Raw genomic sequence first — 15291 nt, forward strand, 5'->3', positions numbered from 1 at the left:
GAAAAAAGTAGAATACAATTTCATGCACGAGGAAATTAAGATCCTTTAAAAAATTATGTGCTCATGGATAAAGAAGAGGCTTAGACAACTTGATTTGAAGATGCACTTTCTTTTCACATTTTTTAAAATTGAAATTCAGATTGGGTCTTACATCTCAGGCTTATATTTTGAGAGGTAATATTTCTTCCTTAACTGCTGTTTTAAAATCTAAGTTTATCAACAGCATGTTAGAATTTAAAGAGGTGACTGTGTGCATCCATCCATCCACCCCTCCATTCATCCACCCATCTGTTCTCTTGTTCAATTATTCAATGACTATGACTTGAGACTCTATTAGGTGCTGGGAATATGATGGATGTGGTTCCTGATTTCATGGAGCTTCTAGTTTGTTGGGAGAAACAGACCCAAACAAATAAATTTATGAATTTCTTGACAGTTGCATAGTGCTATGAAAGAAAAGTATAGGATAAAATGACAAAAGATACCATGGAGACTAGAGCAGACACTTTTGGTGCCTCTCCCATATCCCCTTGGCAGTAACCATTTTATCATGTGCTGACGGCATGCAACTAACTGTAAAGAACTTTATCTTGATTGTCACATTTGATTCAGGCAAAATTTCTATGGAGTCAATGTCCCCAGAAGGGCCCTCAACCAATGACAGATGAGAGGAGTGTAAATACCCCAGCTTCCCCACCCTTCAGGTGGGATAGCTCTGAGACATGTTTTTACCATGTACCAGAACTCCTCAGTGCAACGAAGTCCCAGTTGCCCACAAAGGATGGGTTCAGGGATGCACTCTTCGATGTCTTCCTTCTCTTCCCTTCTCCTTTTCTCTCTCCCCTACTGATGCTTACTGGGATCACTTTCCAAACAAACTGCTTGAACTTACATTTCATTCTCCTGCTCTGCTTCTGGAGAAACCCTGTCCAAAGTCAGGTACTTCAACAAATGAGAATGGCTTTAGGAAGTGGTTTTTACACAGAGCTTTGAATAACGCATAGAGGTTTAGCTAGGTGAAGATGGTGGATGAGTGGTCCTGACAGAGTGTCTCACTCAAGATTCTTGTTTGCAAGTAACAGAAAAGAAATCTGTTTTTTTTTTCCTTAAGCCAGGGATGGGAGAGCTGAATGACCCCAAATAATAACTTTGAAATGCTCAATTTTATATAGAGAGATAGGGTTTGGAGTCTAGAAGATGTCCTCTCATACTGACATTTGAGCAGAAACAGACTTAAGCTTACTCCTGCACAGATGTAGAGACCTTCTAGCGAGCACACAATTTATGGAGGACAAGCATGTAGTCGACAAGTCCCTTGATTTGGGGAAGCTGCAACAGCTGGCTTCTCCAGGGAAGCCAGAGGATCCCAACAAGCCATGACCTACATCACTTATACTCTGCAAGGGCTTTGTACCCAAGGGGCGGTGGAGAGGGCAGGGGTTTTTACACAGTGCTTCTTGCCACACGGAGGGTTTCTTTGAGCTTTCTTAGAATGGGGCCTTATAGGAGGTAAGATGCAAATGCTCAGAGTTGTGAGATGATTGAAGAGAGTCTTTTGATGCTAAAAAATATATTTTGAAAATGAGCTTACCTGGCTTGAATCCCATATTTGTCATTCATTAGCTGTGTGGCCCTAGGTAAGTTAATTAGCCTCTCCAAACTGCTTTGTCGCTTCTCCTCCTCGACCATCACTACCAACATCATTACCTAAACATCGACTATGATAATTGGTTTAGATACATTCTGCCATTGACTTCTCACACCAACCCCTTTAGTTAGGTAGTTTTACCCTCACTTTACAGGTGAGGAAACTGGGGCCTAGGAAGATTGCCTCACTTCTCCAAGATCACCCAATAAGCTGCAGGGTTGGGATTTAAACCCAGATCTGTCTGACTTCAAAACCTATGGTCTTAACCACAGATAGAGGGATTGTCAGGATAAATGAGAATATGTAGATACAAGTATATTGCCTATCTCTGTGCCTGCCATGTAAATGGCATTTAATAAATTGTAGCAATTGTGATATTCGCTTTGTTTACATCATTGGGTATTTGCCATCCCAGAATGTGACTAGGCCTTTGGGGACATTTGCAGAGCAGGGAGATATTTGATATTTCTCAAGAAGTATAGCTAATCCTAACTTCATTTACTTTTCTCTTTAGGGACAGTCAAGGTGTAATTGTGCCAGGCCCATTGCCTGATGTGCAGCAAGGCAATATGCCAAGATGCTGGGTTGCAGCAGGGAAAGTCTTAGTTGTAAGGCTACCAAATGAGGAGATAGGAGGAAAGCTCCAAACCAACTCCATGAAGAATTTGGGTCTAGAATTTTAAGGAGTTTGGATGGGTAGCGGGTCAAGATGTTGATTGGTCAACGAGTACAGGCTGAAGTCATGGGACGGGAAGCTGAAGAAACCGCATTCTCATGGTGACTTGGTTCCTTGGTGGGGTCTTCAGACTAGTTGGCTTCAACTGTTCTGAAAACATCTCAAACAGAAAGTCTTGGGCTCCTAACATCTATAGGAACAATAGACTTTAGACTTTGTCTTAAGTCTGGCATGTAATTCTCATTAACCCTGTGGAGATGGTGTTAACAGTGCAGTCTTCCAGGACCAGGAAGGGAAATGGGGCACATAACCTCTCTGGGCTGTCCAGGTAGACGGCTGCATCTCCAAGCCTGCTGGGAAGAGAGATGGGGCCAGCCCTGGCATTGGCTTCAGAGGCAGTGGCTGGTCATTAATGAGATGCCAAAATGGGGGAGTACAAGGGATCAAGCAGCAAGTGTTTGTGGAGAGTCCACCATGTGCTCAGCACAGTGTTAGGACCAGCATGTGGGAGGAGGTGGTGGGGAGCAAAGCAGTGGGGTTGTGGGTCCATTTGCTCCTCCAGAGGGACACCGAGTGACATCAGTGCCTCTGTAGTGATGAGCAGAGTCACCACCTCTGTGCCCAGGAGGCAGCTTGGTTCGTGCCTGAAAGCGTTTGTTGGTGGATGAATGTCTATGTGTCTGATCTCCATGACCTCAGTGAATTATCCAGCAGCCCAGGGGATCGGAGCCTCCTGCGAAAATAGAAGTACCTAAAGGTACCAGGAGAAAGGGATGGCTGGAAAGTCCCACAGGCAAGTTCTCTTTTCCTTTGTTCTTTGTTTTCTTTCCCTGCCAGATCTGGATCCTATAAAGAATGCTATAGATAGGAAAATAAATAAAAACTCTATCACTGGTTTGATTTTTACTCTCATTTATTGGAGTTCAGGCATACAGGACACAGAGAAATGAAATAAACAACTATTATATAAGGTTTCTGTCAAAATAATTCTTTAATTTTATGGCAATACAGCCACCAAAACCCTAAAACTCTTACTCTCTTAAAATGCAGCTCCATTTGATGGGTGTGTATGGTAAAGGTGACAAGTGATTTTATTTTGATTTTTAAAAACAGACCTACTAGAACATCTGCCATAGTAGGTGTTTAAAAAGTGAGCTGTTTAGGTACATGACCACCCTCTTAGTTCCAGTAAATACTTTTAATAATAAAAATAGCTATTAAAAATATTTACTCTTGGCTGGGAGAAGTGGCTCACGCCTTTCATCCCAGCATTTTGAAAGGCCAAGGTGGGAGGATTGCTTGAGGCCAGGAGTTTGAGACCAGACTGGGTAACAAAGTGAGACCCTGTCTCTATAAAAAAATAAAAAATTAGCCAGGGTTAGTGATATGTGTCTGTAGTTCCAGCTACTCAGGAGGCTGAGGTGTGAGGATCACTTCAGCCTGGGAGTTCAAGGTTGAAGTGAGCCATGCTCACACCACTCACTCCAGCCTGGGTGACAGAGTGAAGCCCTGTCTCCAAAAAATGAATAAATAAATAAATAATGAATTACTCTTGTGTCATGTGCTGTGCACACTATGCATTATTTGTTTATTCCACAAATGTTTATTAAGCACCTACTATGTGCCAGGCACTGTGCTATATACTGGTGATTTGAATGTGGGATCTGGGACATCTGAAAAAATGCTGTTTAAACCAAGCTTGTAGGTTACAGGTGGGTCATTCCAACCAAAGAACCACGGATAGTAGAGAATCTTCCCAGTAGACAACACAGCAAGCAGGAAGGTTCATTTAATCCTCACAATAACACAGTGGAAGGCTGATTATCCCCCCACTTTACAGAGGAGGAAACTGAGGCTCAGACATGTTTAGTTGTTTGCCCAAGGCCACAAACCAGCCCAAAGCCAGAGCCTCCTCCTTTTGTAGCTTCCCCAGGCCCTGTGTTCATGGCTGGTTGCCTTTCTTGACCATGGTTTTAGCACTGAAAGTCCCACATCCCAGAATCCCGTTCTTCCTGGGCAAACTGGGACTGTTGATTTTCTTAGGTTGGAATGTTTGGCTGAGATTAAGCCAAGGAGGGTAGGAGGGGCGGTTTAAAGCTTGCGGGAGGAGAGAAGTCAGGAAGCTGCTCCTTGTACCCCATAAAGTCCCCAGGCGGCCATTCCATGATCCCAGGCCACAGCACTCTGGCCTCTGCTAGTTCCCTTTCAGGCCCAATCATATTTGTAGTGTTGTGACATGTCCTTAAGGTCCCAGAGGCTAAAAGCAAGAGCTTCCCTAGTGTGCACAGTCTCCACTTGTACATAACAAATGAGATAGTTTTGCCTGGAGCTTAAGATACAGAAGAGAAAACAAAGCGAATCCAGGTACAGTCAGCAGGAAAATATGTAAAGAAGTCATTATAAATTACATATTATGTCTCCACAGTGGGCTGCCTGATGATTCAAAAATGTTTCTTAAAAATCTTTCCCTTCCCTTTCTTTTCTGTTTCTGCGTATTTTTTGTTACCCTTTCTTTTTGCCTTTCTCCCTTCCTTTTATCTTGAACATGAGTCTCTTATGTAACACAGCACCTAGCACATAGTAGGTGCTTAATAAATATTTGTTGAATGGATAAGTGAATGAAACAATTCTGTAGGCACTTCAGAGATGCAATACATTATCTTAGAATGTTTTCTCAAGTTCAGAAGAACTCCAAGCAGGCAGCAACAACTATTCTTTCTTTGATCAAGAACAGCGTTTGGGAGAATTCAGATTAATTTTAGAGTAGCCAGATCCTCCTACCACAACATTTCTTTCTTGATGAGGTCTGTGCACACCCCACATCTGAATCACTCAAGGTGCTTGTTAAATACTTACAGTTCTTAGGCTCATTCCTGGACCTACTGGGTCAGAACCGGGGCAGGGGCAGGAATTTGCATTTCTAATAAGCTCCCAGAGCGTTTCTTGTACATACCCAAATTGCCCTGTATAAGCATAGTTTGTTCACTTTGATCATTTGTGCTGCAATCCTGGGCCTCCCTCCTCCTTTCTGCTAAGTTTATTTGTTTCTTCCTTAAAGCCTTGAGAAGAAAAAAAAGGAGCACATCTCTTTGGGGACAACTTTCAGTTGAACAGTATTGAGAAAAAGTTGAAATGATAGCAATGCAATATAATTTTCTCATTCTTCCTCTGTTCTTGCAGTGTGTTGCATTACTTGGCATAGAAGTTTTTTTGGGGGGTGTAAGATAATGAAATTTACTCAAGCACTTCAGAAATGAGTGGCCTGTTTTATACTTCAATTAAAGCTTTCCTTTCCATGTGGTTGCAACGGCCATGAATTTGCCTCACTGGACTTCAGGTTGTTAACCAATGATAAATGACTGCTTTTCTGGGCATCTCATTGGGCGGGCTCTATTATCCAGTGCAGGTAGAAGTGATAACCCATACTGCTTGCTGGGGAGAATGCTGCATCTGTCCACTTTTTGCTGCAATCTCTCTTTCCTCGTTCTCTGTACTTTTTTTTTTTTTTTTTTTTTTAAAGACAGAGTTTTGCTCTTATTGCCCAGGCTGGAGTGCAATGGCGTGATTTCAGCTCACCGCAACCTCTGCCTCCTGGATTCAACCAATTCTCCTACCTCAGCCTCCTGAATAGCTGGGATTACAGGCATGCACCTCCACACCTGGCTAATTTTGTATTTTTAGTAGAGATGGGGTTTCTCCATGTTGGCCAGGCTGGTCTCGAACTCCTGACCTCAGGTGATCTGCCCGCCTCAGCATCCCAAAGTGCTGGGATTGCAGGCATGAGCCACCGTGCCCGGCCTGTGTACATTTTAGTTCTTAGGTTAATTTTGGTCTGTCCTCTGAATGCTGTATTTAATGGGAGTTAAAGAAAACACACACACACACACACGCATGCACACACGCAGGCATGCATGCACACAATCCACCCAGACCAACATTTTCTATTCTTAATTATTCATAACTAAGATTTATTAGAAAGGTTGATTTGGATGAATTGATGTGTTGTAGATCTAGACTCTGTTATGAACATAGGAACTGTCCCTTTGTGGGTCAAAAAAATGGTCAAATGTTGGCAATTTCTTATGTTTCAATCTAATAGAAACCACATAAATTATCCAGATATCTATTTTTAAATTGTTATTTTAAATATACAAAATATTCAGACATACAAAAAGGTATAAAGAATAACATAATGAACACCCATGTACTCACCATCCAGTTTAAGAACTAAGATGCTACTGAAGCAATCACAGCCCTGCCCCCAATCACATGTCCCTCATGCCCCCACCAGAAGTAGCCTGCATTCTGAATTTGATGCTTATCAGTCCCCTACTTGTGTGTGTGTGTGTGTGTGTGTGTGTGTGTGTGTATATATTTTGTTTGTTTTTTTGTTTTGTTTTGTTTTTGAGACAGAGTCTCGCTCTGTTGCCCTGACTGGAGTGCAGTGGTGTGATCATGGCTCACTGCAGCCTCAAACTCCTGGGCTCATGTGATCCTCCCATCTCAGCCTCCTGAGTAGCTGGGACTGTGCACCACCACACCCAGCTCACTTTTTCTTCTTCTTCTTTCTTCTTTCTCCTTACTTTTTTGTAGAGAAAGGGTTTCACCATGTTGCCCAGGCTGGTCTCGAACTCCTGAGCTCAAGGGATCCTCATGCCTTGGCCTCTCAAAGTGCTGGGATTATAGGCATGAGCCACCACGCCTGGCATGTATTTGTGTATATATATTTTGTGTGTGTGTGTGTGTGTGTGTGTGTATAACCTACTGTATATAGCCTATTGTATTGTCTTGAACATTCCTTTATTTAAATGATAAAGTATACTTATCCCTCTGCAACTAGCTTTTTTCACTCAATATCATGGTCGAGACTCATTCATGTTGATCTGTGTCCCTCTAGTTCAATGTTATTTTCAAAAACCAAGTAGCTGAAAGGATTTGTAGTAAAATCAACAGTGCATAGAAAAGAGAGCACATTTCTTTTTTACAATCTTTTCCCCAACCATCAAGCCAAGCTTGTTTCAGTCCATATTTTTGGAAAATATTTGTATTGAGAGAGATTACACAAGATTTGCAGGAAAAAAAAAAAAGCAGCCTAACAATAAACAATGGAGCTGTGTTGCTGTTTTGAGACTCATGCTTTTGCCAGAGTAAGATAATTTCTTGGTACAAAGTCAGAAAAGAGTCCCACCAGCTGGCAGTGTCTGGCATATGGTGGATGTTCAATAAATATTTGTTCCGTGAATAAATTAAAGGGGGAGAGGCACCCAGTTTGAAAGGACTCAAGGGATGGTGTAAGTTGGGTGTGAGCTAAAATCAGTTTTGTTCTTTGTTTCGAATTAGCTATTGTTACAGGAGGGGAAGGAGGCTTGGATGAGAAATGAGAGAACTGAATTCATGAGACAAGGCAGCTGGCTTCAGGGGCTGAGACATGGGTTCAGATTCCGGCATTTATTAGGCGACCATCGCCAAGTTGCCTAATCTCACGGTGTGCCTCAGTTTCCCCATCTGTAAAATGGGTGTAATAAGAGGGTCTCCCTTCATGGAATAACATGAGGCCTATGGGTGGTTGGTACATGAAGTGTTTGGCACAGGTTTTGGTCTCTAGTAAGTGCTCAGAAAATGTCATTAAGATTCTGTCCCAGTGTGTCTATCCCATGGGATTCAGAAGGCTGGACAGGACACGAGCAGCCTCCTAGGTATTGCAGACCCCTGGGAACAGCCATCCTTTAGGAAGGTGCCTGTACCTGGAAGTTGGATCATATAGTCACAGCAGTGCATCTTGAGGCAGGGCTTTAAATGTCAAAGAAAATGGTTTAGGATGTGATTCATGAGACGAGGAGCTGATATACACAGGAAGATGTCAGAAGACGTACAGGTTACTGTGAAGGAGTCAGGGTGCATGCAGGAGCCAGGGTTCGCTCTAATCAAACAGAATCAGCTTGCACAGTCATCAGCATTAGTGTGCCTATGTGAGAACAGAAGGGGCAAAGCCTTGTTTGCGTTTTGGGTCTAGGTCTCTGGGTTGTGCAGGACTGAAGGGAGAGCTATATTTGCATACTGCTGAATAAGAGGTGTTTGATTGAGTTGCTTGTGAGAAAGTATAAAAGCCCAATTATGTTATTTTCAAGTACAGGATTTTCTCTTTCCATCTTTCCTGGGCAGTAAAAGGAGCTTTAAATTAATTCAGGGTAGATTCATAGGTTTTTTCTCATAGGGCACTTGGATTGATCGGAATCAATGGAGTGATCGTTGAGGGTTTAAGGCCACACTCAGGCTCTGCAGGAAAAGTGCTACAGTTGATTAGCAATGTCTGCCATAAGGAAAGGCTAGTAATGGAATGCATGCGCATATCAACCATCCACATATTCATTTAAAGTATAGCAGGTCTATTTTTGCTTCTCTACTTTGCTCACGTTTCTTTCTCTTTTTCTAAAATTACTTCCCTTTTCTTCTCTGCTGATCCAAATCCTTTTCCTGCATCTCCATCCAATTTAAGTTCCACCTCTTCCAGGAAGCCTTCTCTGATATATCTAATCCACACCGATTTCTCCTTACTCACAATTCTTAGTGTTTGTACTATGTAATGAATATTTTTTTTCTTTTTCTTTTTTATTATACTTTAAGTTCTAGGGTACATGTGCATAACGTGCAAGTTTGTTACGTATGTATACTCGTGCTGAACAATGTAATGAATATTTATATTAACACAGTTTTTCCAAATCTCCATATGCTTTTACCACATGGATCTTCTATCTGAATTTCAAGCATATGAGATAGGAGGTCAACACAAGATACAGGTCATAAAGACCTTGCTGATAAAACTGCATGCGGGAAAGAAGCCGGCCCAACCCACCAAAACCTGCCTTAGTAACTTTGAACCAGCTCTTCCCTCTACCTACACCTTTCTCCAGGTATTCACTTGCCTAGCTCCTTCTCATCATTAACTCTCTACTGAAATGCCACTTCGTTGATAAGCACTCCCTAAAACCACTCCCTGTAACCCCCAGACCCTCTCTCTGTCCTATCACATTGTTCTATTTTCCTCAAGGTACTTACTGCTGCTTGACAACTTCTTATTGATTTGTTTGCTTATTTATGTATTGCCTTTTCCTCTACCCCTCTCTACTCAAATGTAAGCACCGTAAGAGCTGGGACTCTCACTGTTCTCTTCCTTATAATAATCCTAGCACCTACACCGGTGCCTAGCATTTAGAAGGTAACCAAATAATAGTTGAATCGATGAAGGTGTTAGGACATTATTTGCATTATGTCAAGACTTTAATTTGTATGTAACAATTAAACTTTTCTTGGCTGTAGATTTTTCTCTTCCCAACTACATGGTGCGCTCACAGCGAGCAGGGACCAGTCATACACCCCTTGGCATTCCAGAGCAGCTGTCATGGTGTTACTGGAAAGGGGTCCCAATCTGGACCCCAAGAGAGGGTTCTTGGATCTCTCCCAAGAAAGAATTCAGAGTAAGCCCATACAGTAAAGTGAAAGCAAGTTTACTAAGAAAGTAATGGAATAAAAGAACAGTCCTGAGGGTAGCTGGTTGCCCATTTTTATGGTTATTTCTTGGTTATATGCTAAACAAGGGGTGGATTATTCATGAGTTTTCCAGGAAAGGGGTGGGCAATTCCCAGAACTGAGGGTTCCTCCCATTTTCAGACCATGTAGGATAATTTCCTGATATTGCCATGGCATTTGTGAACTGTTATGGCACTAGTGGGAGTGTCTCTTAGCATGCTAATGCATTATAATTAGTGTATAATGAACAGTGAGGATGACCAGAGGTTACTTTTGTTGCCATCTTGGTTTTGGTAGGTTTTGGCTGGCTTCTTTACTGCATGCAGTTTTATCAGCAAGGTCTTTATGACCTATATCTTGTGCCGACCTCCTATCTCATCTTGTGACTGAGAATGCCTAACCTCCTGGGAATGCAGCCCAGTAGGTCTCAGCCTTATGTTACCCATCCTCTACACAAGATGGAGTCACTCTGGTTTGAATGCCTCTGACAATGGGGTACTCACTAAATATTGCTGAACAACTGAATGAAGGAGCAGAACAATATGTGCAGTGAGCATCCATTTGTATGAGTTAGTGTACTGGTTTGCCTGCTTTAACAGTGGCATTCAGAAAGATATAAATTCATTTCTTTCTGTCTCATGTAGTAGTCTCTAGATACAGGAGGATGGATGCCTCTGCTGTCTTCACGTATCGCTTCTGTCTCTGGGTTGAAGGCATTGGCTCTAGTTCTGGCTTTCTAGCCAGCAACACAAACATTCTGTTAAAGGCACAACTTGGAAGGGCACCCCTCACTTTCACCCGTGTCTCATTGGCCACACCAAGTCACATGCCCACACCTAGCTGCAGTGGAGGCTGGGAACAGTAGTCTCTGGCTAGGCAGCCATGTTTCCAGCTAAAACTTTGGATTATTATTGAATAGGGGAAGAAAGATGTTGGGGGACAATTAGCGGTCTCTGCCCATAACAGTTCAATTTGATGAAAATTTATTATTTTTTCCTGTGCTAAGCATGACACTGGACACTGGTGAGCACAGGTACACATTGGGCATATTCCCTGTCCTGCAGAAGTCTATAGCCTAGTGGACAAGACAAGCAAGTAACTCTAATTCTTGGAGCTTTGCCTGGAATAAGAGTTGATTAAATGAATAATAGTAAACATCAATCACTGTGGACTTACTACACTTGTGTTCTTCGTCCCATTTAACCCTTATGACGGCCTATAATGTAGCCCCATTTTCCAGATGAGGCTCACAGAAGCATTTTAAGATATTTTGGATTTGTGGATGGTATAATCAATTGAAGGGCTAATCTTAATTTGTTTAGTTTTAATTTCTAAATTTATAGATAGTAAAATTCACTCTTAACAGTACACAGTTCTATGAGTTTTGACAAATGCATAGTGACATAACCACTACCTCAATCAAGATACAGAACCACCACCCCCATCCCAAATTCTCTCATGCTGCCCATTCTCTCACCCTCAGCCTCTGGCAACCATCGATCTGTTCTTCATTCTTATAGTTCTTCCTTTTCCAGAATGCCATACACATGAAATATTGTAATATATATTAGGTTGGTGCAAAAGTAATTGCGGTTTTTGCCATTACTTTTCATTATATCTATTTTCTGTGTTATGTATAATATATATGTAATATATATCCCTTTGAATCTGGCTTCTTTCATTTAGCATGATGTATTTGAGATACATCAATGTTGTTGTGTATATTAGTAGCTCATTCTTTTTTATTGATCAATAGTATTCCATTGTGGTCTGTTTATTCATTCTCTGGTGGAGGAACACTTTGGTCGTTTCCAGTTTGGGGCAACTGTAAATAAAAAGTTATAAACATTTTTGTACTGATTTTGTGTTAATATAGGTTTTCATTTTTGGGGAGTAATACCAATGAATAGGATTGCGGGTATGCATGAGAAACATATGTTTAACTTTACCACAAATTGCCAAACTGTTTTCCATGGTGGGTGTACCATTTGTATTTCCCCCAGCAATGGATGAGGATTCTAGTTGCTCCATGTCCTTGCTAGCTCTTGTCATTGTGTTGTTGCTGATAGTCACTTTAATAGGCATGTAGTACTGCTATCAATTTAGAAAGCATTTTGACCCTGCTTTGAAGCATGGTTTTTCTTCTCTTCTCCAGGCAACATTCGTTCTACATAATTCAGCACCAGCTTAGATTCTCACTATCAAATTGAACCCTTTCCCCTCTGCTATCCACACAGGTAAGGGGAAGGGGGAATTTATTTTTCCTACTAACTGTGCTGGCTGGTGCAGTTCTTAGTTTTCCCAAGGAAGGAAAGACTTGGGAAATAAATTTATTCTAGCCCAGGGCTTGAGAAAGATCTGCCTTCAATTAGCCAGCAGTATATGTTGACCTATTGAAACCAAACCACTATGACTCAGGTTGCATTAAGTTAAAAACATATTTAAATCTGTATTTGGATTATGAAAGCAAATGGAATAAATCAAGGGCTCCATGAATAAGTAACAATCTCATATTTTCTTAAAGGAAAAATGTAGAGAAGGAAAGAAAAATTTTCTTCCCAAGGAATTATGTCTAACGTCTATAACAATGATTCCCAGATGGGGGTTGGGGTGGGGGTAGGATGCAAATCAGAGCTGTCAAAATTACTTGTGGTGGGAGTGTTTCATTGCACATGCATACGCACTCTTTCTCCCCAGGAGGATTCTGACTCTTCCATAGGGGAGTGTGGGCCCTATCCTTCAGTTGAGAACTATTGCCATTGTGCATTGCTGAGGGGAGTAGATTATATGTACTGCATGTTGGGGCAGAAAGAAGGTGGAGACTCTTCTCTAACATTGTAATTCAATGTAGGGGTGGCAAAGAGAGCAACAGTATGGTAGTACATGTGACTCTCTCATTCCAACTTCAATCCATTGGTAATGGCTGCCTGTAGCCCTGCATAGAGGAAGGTGGCAGCCTCTTCAGACTTAGAAGGAAAGAGAGCAGGAATTGATTGGTGATGTTTGCCATGGATACAAGCCAGATGATAGGCACATCTGTGCCATGTATTTGTTGTCCTTGAAATAAGAATCTTCTGAAGATCTTTGGTTTCTTTCTTCTCAGAATTTATGATTCACCTTAATGTTGGTAAGGCTTCATCTTGGAGATGGTGATAAATTTGTAATGCTCCATCCAGTGGTTCTCACCACCCAGGGGTCATTTGGCAATGTCATTTTTGGTTGTCACAAATGGAGGGGTGCTACTGGGATCTGGCAGGTAGAAGAAAGCTGCTAAATATCCTACAATACACAGGGCATTCCCCTAAAACAAAAAATTGTCATCTTCAAATGCCAGTAGTGCTGAGGTTAAGAAACCTTTGCTCTATATCCCCCAGCGTTTCCTAGGATTATCTCCTAAATATATATCTTGGGATCTGACACTAGTAGAGAAATGGAGAAATCAGACAGGAATGAGAAGGCATTCAGTAAAGGGATCCATTATCAAACCATTCACCAGAGACTAATCCTGCAAGGAAACTCTGAGTCAATGTAGAATGCATACATCAGTTATCCCATCTGAGAGGTGAGGGAGCTGGAGTATTTATGCAGCAGTTCCCCATGGTCATTACTTCAAGGCTGTTCCCAAATGGCATTTTGAGAGCACCATTTATTCCCCAACAATAACATGCATTGTGCTATATGTAAGAGCTTGTCTAATGGTTTTCCCCAGTAGACTGAACACTGCATGAGGGCAGGGACCATATGTATCTTGCTTATCATCATAGCTCCAGCATGTAGCAGACATTCAATAAAGTTTTGTAGAATGAATAAATGACTAACAACTTCTCTGGGATAGGTTGATCTACATACAAGAATGGCATGCAATAAATTAGGGCAGTTGACTGATACATTTTGACTATGGGGTAAGAGGTTATAACAGAGAAGATGGGAGAAGTTGACCAATCTGTGTTCTTATGTTTGACTAAGGGATTGCCCACCTTGTCATACTGATAGAAGTCATGTTAGATACTGCTGCAGAACTTTGTATATGCTGAATCTCACCACTACCTTGTTTTTCTATCTTTATTCATTAGTCTTCCTCCTCATGTATCATGTGCTTTTTTTTCTGAGTCGGTTTAACTTTGAGCCTATAGCTTTTTTTTTCTTCCTTCTCCTCATTGCACCAAAAGAGTCTGAAGAAAAAGACAAGTCAGAATTTCTGTCCCCACAACATATTTCAGGGTCATTCTGCACTCAGGTTGTTTTTGGAATCTCTTTGTTATGGCAGAGAAGCAGACTGAAGTTTAAGATTGACAATTGTCTCCTCTTCATGATTGGCAGGGAGGCCCTTGTGTGTGTGTGTGGTGTGTGCACACACACATGTTCTCATGCATCTATGCATGTTTATGTGTGTCTTTGGAGATTCCAGGAGGAACCAATTAAATCCTGCAAAGTTCAGTGTCAGCCTGAAACTTTTCATGTCAGGTAATCAAGCTAGGCATCTGAACATAATGATGGATGACATGGCGGCCAGTCAATACATCTTAGCCTATCAGATTGCAGCAGGCAGATGATATCTTCCATATGTTGGTGGCTATATTGTTTCTTTGTTCTGTAAATATTGGTAGCTCATGCTAAATTAAAAGAACAAGATTTTCCTTCCAGTTTTAATGAAGATTTTTGATAACCAGGAGACAGTAAATTATGGTGTTTGTATCAGTTTGCTATTGCTGTGTAACAAACAACCTCCGAATCTCAGTGACGTGCAACAAATGTTTGGTTCTTGCTCATAAGTTTACAAGTTGGCTGAAGTGATTCTCTTCTATGTGTCTCTTTTCCTCTTCCTAGGACTAGCAGGCCACCCAAGCATGTTCTTTTCTTGGTACTGGCAAAATTTAAAGAAAGCAAGCCCAACTGTGCAAGCATATTCCAATCCTATACTTGTGTCATATATACAGGTATCACATTGAGCAAGTCAGATCACATGGTTGAACCTGAAGTCAAGAGGTAGGGAAGTACACTTGGTCTTTTGTGGGAGGAACTCAAAGTTACATGGCAAAGGGCATGGTTACAGGAAAGGATGAAGAATTGGGGCAATAGTTAAGTCTATCACAGTGTGTAGAGCTTGGGTTATGGAGTCAGAAAGACCTGGATTTAAACCTTTGCTCCTCCATTTACTGATTATGACTTGACCAAATGACTTAGCCTCTTTGAACTTTGGTTTCTCATCCATCTGACAATGGTTGTAATAATGGTATTCACACTCCAGTATTGTTGAGAGAGTTAAATGAAATGATGCATATAAGATATTTAGCATAGTTTCTGGCACACAGCAAGTGTTCAATAAATTTCAGCTAAAAACAAAGCTCTAAACAGTAGGATAAACTTCTCCAGGGGTGTGGATATGAACTAGACATCTACTCTTGACATTAGCCACCATGAAAATTACTCCTTCATTGCC

The 15291-nt window shown here is 41.4% G+C and overlaps 1 protein-coding gene across 1 annotated transcript in view; it reads left to right on the plus strand.

Moving 5' to 3' along the window:
• Window positions 1–12022: 12022 nt before the first annotated feature.
• RPH3A (rabphilin 3A) overlaps window positions 12023–15291 on the plus strand; it is a 192991-nt gene continuing 189722 nt past the window's right edge. Inside the window, exon 1 of the mRNA XM_073021124.1 lies at window positions 12023–12088. The gene's annotated coding sequence lies outside the window, so the exon portion shown is untranslated. The remainder of the gene's footprint in view (window positions 12089–15291) is intronic.

The sequence above is a fragment of the Chlorocebus sabaeus genome, chromosome 11, assembly GCF_047675955.1.
Source record: "Chlorocebus sabaeus isolate Y175 chromosome 11, mChlSab1.0.hap1, whole genome shotgun sequence".
In the NCBI taxonomy this organism is placed as follows: Eukaryota; Metazoa; Chordata; class Mammalia; order Primates; family Cercopithecidae; genus Chlorocebus; species Chlorocebus sabaeus.